The 10,482-nt window shown below is 46.8% G+C and overlaps 1 pseudogene across 1 annotated transcript in view; it reads left to right on the top strand.

The window, feature by feature from the left end:
* LOC147118839 (uncharacterized) overlaps window positions 1-8,304 on the top strand; it is a 21,202-nt pseudogene extending 12,898 nt beyond the window's left edge. Inside the window, exon 3 of the transcript XR_015077959.1 lies at window positions 7,737-8,304. The product of XR_015077959.1 is annotated as an uncharacterized LOC147118839 (transcript). The remainder of the gene's footprint in view (window positions 1-7,736) is intronic.
* Window positions 8,305-10,482: the final 2,178 nt, after the last annotated feature.

The raw sequence follows: 10,482 nt of genomic DNA on the forward strand, positions 1-10,482 counted from the left end.
ATTAAAAGCCTTAAGAAAGTGGCTCCTGATTCCTCCGGTCAGAGGGTAGCTGGCTTCATTGTCCTATAACACAGTCATCGCAATATAACCCACGGTCACCACGGCTGGGCTCGAAGTCCAAGCCCTTCCCCGCGGTCTCAACCGTCCCGCCAACCTCACAAAATGGCGGCCGCCCTTCACCCACCGGGCTCTGAGTCCAGCCCCTTCCCTCACTCTCACCTTCCCTCCCTCACTCTGTCTCTCTCTACTTCCCTCTCTTTCTTTCTCACCTTCCCCCCTCTCTCTCTCTCCTTCCCCCCATCTCTCGCTCTCTCCTTCCCCCAGTCTCTCTCTCGCTCTCTCCTTCCCCCAAGTCTCTCTCTCTCTCTCTCCTTCCCTCCAGTCACTCTCTCTCTTCCCCCCCAGTCGCTCTCTCTCTTTCCCCCCAGTCGCTCTCTCTCTTTCCCCCCAGTCGCTCTCTCTCTTTCCCCCCAGTCGCTCTCTCTCTTCCCCCCCAGTCGCTCGCTCTCTTCCCCCCAGTCGCTCGCTCTCTTCCCCCCAGTCGCTCGCTCTCTTCCCCCCAGTCGCTCGCTCTCTTCCCCCCCAGTCGCTCGCTCTCTTCCCCCCCAGTCGCTCGCTCTCTTCCCCCCCAGTCGCTCGCTCTCTTCCCCTCCAGTCGCTCGCTCTCTTCCCCCCAGTCGCTCGCTCTCTTCCCCCCAGTCGCTCGCTCTCTTCCCCCCAGTCGCTCGCTCTCTTCCCCCCAGTCGCTCGCTCTCTTCCCCCCCCAGTCGCTCGCTCTCTTCCCCCCAGTCGTTCGCTCTCTTCCCCCCCGTCGCTCGCTCTCTTCCCCCCAGTCGCTCGCTCTCTTCCCCCCCAGTCGCTCGCTCTCTTCCCCCCCAGTCGCTCGCTCTCTTCCCCCCCAGTCGCTCGCTCTCTTCCCCCCCAGTCGCTCGCTCTCTTCCCCCCCAGTCGCTCGCTCTCTTCCCCCCCAGTCGCTCGCTCTCTTCCCCCCCAGTCGCTCGCTCTCTTTCCCCCCCAGTCGCTCGTTCTCTTCCCCCGCAGTCGCTCGCTCTCTTCCCCCCGAGTCGCTCGCTCTCTTTCCCCCCCCAGTCGCTCCCTCTCTTCCCCCCCAGTCGCTCCCTCTCTTCCCCCCCAGTCGCTCGCTCTCTTCCCCCGCAGTCGCTCGCTCTCTTCCCCCCCAGTCGCTCGCTCTCTTTCCCCCCCTGTCGCTCGCTCCCTTCCCCCCCAGTCGCTCGCTCTCTCTCTTCCAACAACAACATGCCCTCGAAAAAGCCTCGGCACCGCCGGGCACTCCAGCATGTATATAGATAAAAACTCTTACTATCTGTTTTTATATTTTTTGCTAATTTACTTTCATAATCTATCTTCCCTTTCTTAATCAATCTTTTTGTTATTTTTTGCTGTCTTTTAAAGTTTTTCCAATCCTCTTCCTCCTACTAGATTTGGCTACCTTATATGCCCTTGTTTTTAGTCGAATACTATCCTTAATTTCTTTACTTAGCCACGGATGGCTGTCCCTAATACACTCAATTAACTCATCCTCAAGGCTGCCCTGCCCAATTTGATTTGTCCAATTAATATGATCGTTAAAATCCCCCATAATTATAGCTGTTCCCTTATTACAAGCCTCAACTATTTCCTGATTGATACTCCGTCCAACAGAGTTGCAACTGTTCGGAGGCCTATGGACTATGCCCAGTTGTGTTTTTTTCCCCTTATTATTCCTTATCTCCACCCAAACTGTTTCATTATCCTGATCTTTTGACCCAATATCATTTCTCTGTATTACAGTGATTCCTTCCTTTATTAACATAGCCACCCCACCTCCCCTTCCTTCCTGCCTGTCCTTCCTGATCATTAAATAACCTGGTATGTTTAATTCCCAGGCATTGTCACCCTGCAGCCATGTTTCTGTAATGGCCACAAGATCATACCCATATGTAGTTATTTGTGCCATTAACTCGTCTATTTTGTTACGAATGCTACGTGCATTCAGTTAGAGAACTTTCAAATATGTTTTGTGACACTCAGTTCCTGCTTTTGCCCTTTTTATTACTTTAGCTTTTACTCCACACCTTCTGCCCCTTCCTGACACGCTCTGTTTTTTAATTTCCCCACTGCTACCTAAGTCTATGACCTTCTCTGTTGTCATTTTTATTATTTGCTCTCTAGGAACCTCCCCGTTAGTTTAAAGCCCTCTCGACAGCCCTAGTTATATGATCCGCCAGGACTCTAGTCCCAGCACTGGCCAAGTGAAGCCCGTCCCAACGGAACAGCTCCCTCCTGCCCCAGTACTGGTGCCAGTGTCCCAGGAAGCAAAACCCATTTCTCCCACACCAGTCTTTGAGCCACGCATTTAACTCTCTAATTTTATTTGTCCTAGCCAAATGCACTCGTGGCTCAGGTAATAATCCAGAGATTATTACCCTTGAGGTTCTGTTTTTTAATTTGACCCCGAGCTACTCATACTCCTTTAACCGAACCGCCTTCCTAGTCCTATCTACGTCGTTTGTACCAACATGGACCACGACAACTGGATCCACCCCCTCCAACTGCCAGTTTCTTTCCAGCCCAGAGGAGATGTCCTTAACCCTGGCACCAGGTAGGCAACACAGCCTTCGGGACTCTCGCTCTCGGCTGCAGAGAACTCTATCTATCCCCCTAATAATACTATCCCCTACCAATACAATACAATACAATACAAATCGCTTTATTGGCATGATAAGGTACATCTTATGTTGCCAAAGCATCAAAATACATTTATGGTTGAACACATAAACGCGGTTCCATTCATACAGTGTATAAACAGGTATATCCCTGAGTTTATAAATATATTTTCGCCTTGTTTATATATACTCTTGTCTTAGTTTACTGGTTGTCCCTCTGTTCATGGCAAGCTGTAACATAGTGTGCCGCCAGTGTTACACAGCTTCTCTCCTCCCCCAGTAGGAATGGGAGTTTTTGGTTGTCAGTCAGATTTCTGAATTCAGGGCATATTTGTGAGAATTTTTGATAGAAATTCTCTCTGATGCCCTGATATTTTCCACAGGCTGTGAGGAAGTGCATCTCTGTCTCAACTACTCCCTGACTGCAGTGAGAGCATATCCTGTCTTCTCTTGGCAGCCTGGTCTGCCTGTGTCTGCCTTTTTCGATCGCTAGGCTATGTTCGCTAAGTCTGTACCTTGTCAAGGTTCTTCTCAGTTTGTTATCCTTTACCATGGTCAGGTAATCAGCTATGTTGTATTGTCTGTTTAGGGCCAAGTAGCAATTGAGTTTGCTTTGGGTTTTTGTTGTTTCTGCCCAATATGACATATTTTTCCTTTTGCTTAGCGACGATTGTGTTGGGTCGAATTCTTTGTGTTACCCTGTCACTGTCCTGGGGCTGGTTATTGTTAGTATTGTTATTAGTTACTTTATTGAGTCCCAGGACTAGTTGACTGAGGGTATTCTTCTTTATGGTCAGCTCTTGGCATTTCAGGGCGTCGTAGTGATAGCATTGGGGGTTGCTCATTTGTAGGTGATTCCAAAATTTGGTGGCTCTTTTTTGGATAGTGATTATTAATGGGTATTGGCCTAGTTCCGCCCTGCATGCGTTGTTTACTGTTTTCCTTTGAGTCCGGAGGATACTTTTACAGAATTCCGCATGTAGGATCTCAATTGGGTGTTTGTCCCATTTTGCAAAATCTTGTTGTGTTAGTGGTCCCCAGACCTCACTGCCATAGAGTGCAATTGGTTCAATTACTGATTTGAAAATTTTGAGCCAAATGCTAATTGGGATTTCTATTTGGATTGATTTTTTGATGGCATAGAAAGCCCTTCTTGCTTTCTCTTTCAGTTCATTCACAGCCAGTTTGAAGTTTCCCGTAGAACTGATTTTTAAGCCCAAGTATGTGTAGTGAGTGGTTTGTTCAATTTTGGTTGTTCCTACTGTGAAATTTATTGTGGGTCCATGTTGTTTGGATCTTTGCTGGAACACAAGGACTTTGGTTTTTTGGGGATTTATTGTCAGGGCCCAAGTCTGGCAGTACAACTCCAGCAGGTCCAGGTTCTGCTGTAGACCCTCCTTAGTTGGTGACAGCAGAACCAGGTCGTCGGCATAGAGGAGGAATTTAACCTTGGATTCATATAGGGTGAGGCCGGGTGCTGTAGATTGTTCAAGTAGTTTTGCCAATCCATTAATGTAAATATTAAAGAGTGTCGGTGAGATTGGCGAGCCCTGCGTCACCCCCCGCCCCTGTGGGAAGTATTTTGTTTGTCTCCAATTTTAACTGCACATTTATTGTTTGTATACATTGATTTAATTACATCATATGTTTTACCTCCTACCCCGCTTTCGATAAGTTTCAGGAATAAACCGTCATGCCAGATGGAGTCGAAAGCCTTCTGGAAATCTACAAAGCATGCGTAGATTTTGCTTTTGTTATGGTGAACGTGTTTGTCAATTAGGGTCTGTAGGGTGAAGATATGATCGGATGTTCTATAGTTTGGCAGGAATCCAATTTGGCTTTTACTCAAGACATTGTGCTCTTCAAGGAAGTTTATAAGTCTTTTGTTTATGATGCTACAGAATACCTTCCCCAGGTTACTGTTTACACAGATGCCTCGATAGTTGTTTGGGTCGATTTTGTCCCCACTTTTGTATATGGGTGTTATGAGTCCTTTGTTCCAGATGTCAGGGAAATAACCGACACTCAGAACCAAGTTGAAGAGTTTTAGGATAGCCAGTTTCAGTTTGTCGTCTGCGTGTTTAATCATCTCGTTTAGTATGCCGTCTGTCCCGCAAGCTTTTCCTGGTCGCAGGTCCTTGAGTTTTTCAAGAAGTTCTTTTTCTGTTATTATGGCGTCTAGCGGGTTTTGGTTATCTTTTATGGCCATTTCAAGCTTTTCAAGTTTTTTGCGTATTTGGTGCTGCTCTGGTCCTAGTGTGTTTTTCTGGTATAATTTTTCAAAGTGGTTTACCCATGTGTCCCCATTTTGAATGGACAAATCGTCGTGTTGTTTTTTGTGTAGTGTTTTCAAGTTGTCCCAGAAACAATTCGACTCAATGGATTCCTCCATGGAGCTGAGTGTATTCTTAATTAATTGCTCTTTTTTGGTCCTGAGTGTGTTTCTGTATTGTGTTAGCGTCTGACAATAAGTAAGGCGTAATTCCTCGTTTTCTGGATGTCTGTGTTTTTGGTTTGATAGTTTTCTAAGTTTTTTCCTCATGTTATGGCAATCATGGTCAAACCATTTTTCATAGTTTTTTGTTTTGGGTTTGTTCTTGCGAGCTTTCAAGTTTGCATTTGTTGCCAAATTATCAAAAATATTGTTTAGTTTACTAACTGCCCGGTTTACGCCTTCTTTATTGTGAGTGTATATGTTATCCAGAAAGGTGTCTAAGAGAGCTTGAGTTGATGCATTGCTAATTGTTTTCTGGTATTTTTCCGTGTCGTTTTTGGCCCATCTGTACGATTTTTTGGTGTTGTACAGTTTACTGGGTTGTGTTTCTATGTTGTTTGTTTCTGTCTTTTTGAGAAACATAGTAATTTGACTGTGATCTGACAGTGTTGTTTGTGGTTTGACTGTGAATGCTCTGAAAGAGGATGGGTCCAAGTCTGTAATCATATAGTCTACTGTGCTCCAGCCAAGAGGTGAGCAGTAGGTCGATCTTCCTAGGAGGTCTCCTATGAACCTACCATTGACAATGTACAGACCCAGGTTTCGACAGAGCTGTAGTAGCTGTTTACCGTTGGTATTTGACTGCTTGTCACAGTTATGCCTATATGGAAGGGAAGGGATGTCAAAGTGGTTATTCCCGAATACGTAATTGTTTCCCTGATTATTGGTGAAGTCTGGTTCTTCGCCCGTTCTTGAATTGAGGTCCCCACAGATCAACACCTACCACTACAACATTTCTATTTACTCCCCCCTCTTGAATGGCCCCCCATTCCATGGTGCTGTGGCCAGGTTGCTCATCCTCCCTGCAGTCCCTGCTCCTGTCCCCACAGGGAGTAAGAACCTCGAACCTGTTGGTCAAGAGCAAGGGCTGCGGCTCCTCCAGCTCTACCTCCTGGATCCCAGTACCTGCCTCACTCGTAGTCACACCGTCCTGTCCCTGACCATGGGCTACATCTGAATTAATTAACTTCATAGGTGTGACCACCTCCTGATACACAGAGTCCAGGTACTTCTCCCCCTCCCTGATGTGTCGCAGTGTCTGAAGTTCAGACTCCAGCTCATCAACACGGAGCTGGAGTTCCTGTAGCAGCAGACACTTGTCACAGACATAATCACCGTGAGCCTTAATGGGGTCCACCGGCTCCCACATCTCGCAACAGTAACACATCACCTGCTCCATTCTATGTAATTAATTTAAAAAAATTATTGTTAGTTATGGACACCCTCTGCCCGATTTTAGATGCTTGTATCCCCTTTAATTAATTGGATTTAAATTAAATCAATCACTCTAATTACACCAGTTAAATGGTTTACCAGCAGTCACTCTGCACCAGAAAGGCCTTATTAACTACAACCCACAGAGTTAAAGTTTGAAAAGAGCACCTAACACCCCACTTACCCTAAATCACACTTACCCAAACTCACAGCACTCTTTGATGACTCGCACTAGGACTGGTCTTTTTATACTGTTTGTTTGTTTACAGCCAAATGAGTCACCCCTGCTGATTGGTTAGAAAACTGGTTTCCACTGCCTGCTGTGCCAATTTACTCCTACTGCAGTGTAACCTTGTTTTACTCTTCTTAAACCAGCAGAATCCCAAATATTTAACTTTTCCCCTTTACTTAAACTGCTTAAGTAATCTTATCAAGAATGATTTAAAGAGAAATAACAATTAAAGAACTCTCACACTTACCCAAACTCACAGCATTCTCTGCTGACTCGCACTCAGTGCTTGCTCGCACTAGCCTGATCTTTTTATACTGTTTGTTCCTATTTCTTATGTTCTTATGAAAGAATGTTCCATGCAAACTAAAATTCTCTGTTCTGAATTTCTATCCTGTACTTACAGTGATTACTTTGTAAACTCCTTTTACAGGATATTAGAAGGGGAGGATTTGCAGATGGGAAACTCAAACCAAACATCACATCAAGATCTGACAGTGTCACTCAATTCATCAGGACCTGGATATCATCGGCCTTTGATTGTGGAAGGAGAAATCTTTCTCTGTTCTGTCTGTGGGAAAAGATTTCAAACATCAGTGTGACTGGAAAAGCACCAAGACACACACACACCCGAGTGAGAGTGTTCCAGTGCACTGACTGTGGAAAGAGCTTTAACCAGTTACACAGCCTGAAAAAACATTGCACCATTCACAGCGGGGAGAAACCATACATGTGTTCTGTGTGTGGACGAGGCTTCAACTGATCGTCCAACCTGGAAAGACACAAGGACACCCACACCACGGAGAAACTGTGGAAATGTGGGGACTGTGGGAAGGGATTCAGGTGCCCGTCCGAGCTGGAAACTCATCGACGCAGTCACACCAGGGAGAGGCCGTTCACCTGCTCCGTGTGTGGGAAGGGATTCACTTGCTCATCCCACCTCACTGAACACCAACTTGTTCACACCAACAGGAGACCGTTTAAATGCTCTGACTGTGAGAAGAGCTTTAAAAGCAGAAGAGATCTGATGAAACACCAACGCATTCACACTGGGGAGAAGTCGTTCACCTGCTCCGTGTGTGGGAAGGGATTCATTCGTTCAGCCACCCTGCTGACACACCAGCGAGTTCACACTGGGGAGAGGGCGTTTACCTGCTCCATGTGTGGGAAGAGATTCACTAATTCATCCAGCCTGCTGACACACCAGCGAATTCACACTGGGGAGAGGCCGTTCACCTGCTCTGTGTGTGGGAAGGGATTCACTCAGTCATCCTGCCTGCTGAGACACCAGCGAATTCACACTGGGGAGAGGCCGTTCACCTGCTCCGTGTGTGGGAAGGGATTCACTCAGTCATCCAGCCTGCCGACACACCAGCGAGTTCACACTGGGGAGAGGCCGTTCACCTGCTCCGTGTGTGGGAAGTGATTCACTCAGTCATCCAGCCTGCTGACACACCAGCGAGTTCACACTGGGGAGAAGCTGTTCACCTGCTCCGTGTGTGGGAAGGGATTCATTCATTCAGCCAGCCTGCTGACACACCAACGAGTTCATGATTGACTGCGGGGGTTGGATTCTGCTGTTATTGCTGCTGTTAATCACATCCAGGACTGAACCATGTTCATTCTGACAATTGGGCTTTGTTTCCTCTGTAACTGGGCTGGAGTTTAATATCTGAGAAATAAATCAGCTTTGTTTCAAACACGCAGCGTGTCGAGACCTTGATTTCTCACATAATAAGAGGAGACTAATTGCTGTCCTGTTACCGACTGTTCCTTTTTTGGGCCATTTCTCCTTTGTTAATTAAAGACTTGTATTTATGTAGCACCTCACTCGACCTCAGGACGGCCCAAAGTGCCTTACAGCCAATGAAGTACAACAACATCAAAGTACATTCACTGTTGTAGGAAATGCAGCAGCCAATTTGCGCACAGCAAGCTGCCATGACCAGCAATGTGATAATGACCAGACAATCTGTTTCAGTGATGTTGGTTGAGGGCTGATGGGGCCCCAGTTCAACAACTGATCCGAAAGGCAGCTCCTCCGACAGTGCCGCACTCCCTCAGCACTGCACTGTAGTGTCAGCCTAGCTTTGTGTGCTCAGGTCTCTGGAGTGGGACTTGAACCCACAACCTTCTGACTCGAGAAGAAGAAGACTTGCATTTATATAGCACCTTTCACGACCACCGGATGTCTCAAAGCGCTTTACAGCCAATCAGGTACTTCTGAAGTGGAGTCACTGTTGTAATGTAGGAAACGCGGCAGCCAATTTGCTCAGAGCAAGGTCCCACAGACAGCACTGTGATAACGACCAGATATTGGCCCAGAAATTCGCGTCGGGGGCTTCCCGCGGGTGCAAGCCCCCGACCTACACTTACCTAGCGCGCCGGCAGTTGAGCTCTGGGCCTGTGTGGAATTCCTCTCCGGGGCCTGGCCCAGAGGCCGGCGCGCTGTGCTTGCGTGTCCCAGGGGCGTAGTTAGTGCGATGCGTCCCCTGGGATCACGTGAGCCATGGGCAGCCAATCGGAGGAGGGAAAAGCCCATTCATAAGATTGACAGAAAGACCTGTCAAAACGTATGAATGCTGAGGGCCCAAAACAGTAGTTAACCTTCAAATAAATTGAAAAAAAAATCACACTTTTTAAATAAACTATAAATTACATTAAATAACTATTTTAAACAATTTCAATTTTTGAAAAAAATAATTTTATGAAAAAACGGGGCTAAAAATAAACTTACCTTCCTTTAAAGTATTTAAAAATAATAAACCTGTGGAAAAAATGTTTTAATTTTAATTAATTGACCACTTACCTTTTAAAATGCAGTTCTTACATCTGGTTTTTACATTTCTAAAATCTAAAGACTTACCCTCAAGGAAAAACCTGAGTTCAAAGCGCACGCGCAGACTCCCGCGCGCAAACTCTGAACCCCTTCGTTCAGAGGATCGAGAAGTGCCAGTTTCCCGTGCATGCAAGAAACCGGCACTTCCATCGGGTCCACGCATGAGTATTCCATGCGTAGGGACCTGAATTTCTGGGCCATTCTGTTTTAGTGATGTTGATTGAGAGATAAATATTGACCAGGGATAACGCCCCTGTTCTTCTTTGATAATAGCATCATGGGAACTTTCTGCCTCGGTGTAACATCTCATCTGAAAGACGGCACCTCTGACAGTGCCACAGTCCCTCAGCATTGCACTGCAGTGTCACCTAGCTTTGTGTGCTGAGGTGTCTGGAGAGAGACTTGAACCCACAACGTTCTGACTCAGAAGCGAAAGTGCTACCCACTGAGCCACAGCTGACAACTGATTAATACTCCCGATTATTTCAGGTCTGAAACCTACAGTTACTTCCATGGACAAGCCGCAGATCTCCAGACCTGCCAAAGTGCTTCTCCTAGCCTGGGTGTCCAGGGAAGGTCTCAGTAACATGTCCAGGTACCTGCCCGAGAGTATTTGATGGGATAGTGTAGAGAGAGCTTTACTCTGTATCTAATCCGTGCTGTACCTGTCCTGGGAGTGTGTGATGGGACAGTGTAGAGAGAGCTTTACTCTGTATATAACCCGTGCTGTACCTGCCCTGGGAGTGTTTGATGGGATAGTGTAGAGGGAGCTTTACTCTGTATCTAACCCGTGCTGCAGCTGCCCTGGGAGTGTTTGATGGGGACAGTGTAGAGGGAGCTTTACTCTGTATATAACCCGTGCTGTACCTGCCCTGGGAGTCTTTGATGGGATAGTGTAGAGGGAGCTTTACTCTGTATCTAATCCGTGCTGTACCTGCCCTGGGAGTGTTTGATGGGACAGTGCAGAGGGAGCTTTACTCTGTATCTAACCCGTGCTGTACCTGCGCTGGGAGTGTTTGATGGGACAGTGTAGAGGGAG

The sequence above is a fragment of the Somniosus microcephalus genome, chromosome 4, assembly GCF_052327205.1.
Source record: "Somniosus microcephalus isolate GS21.2 chromosome 4, FLI_Smic_1.0, whole genome shotgun sequence".
In the NCBI taxonomy this organism is placed as follows: domain Eukaryota; kingdom Metazoa; phylum Chordata; class Chondrichthyes; order Squaliformes; family Somniosidae; genus Somniosus; species Somniosus microcephalus.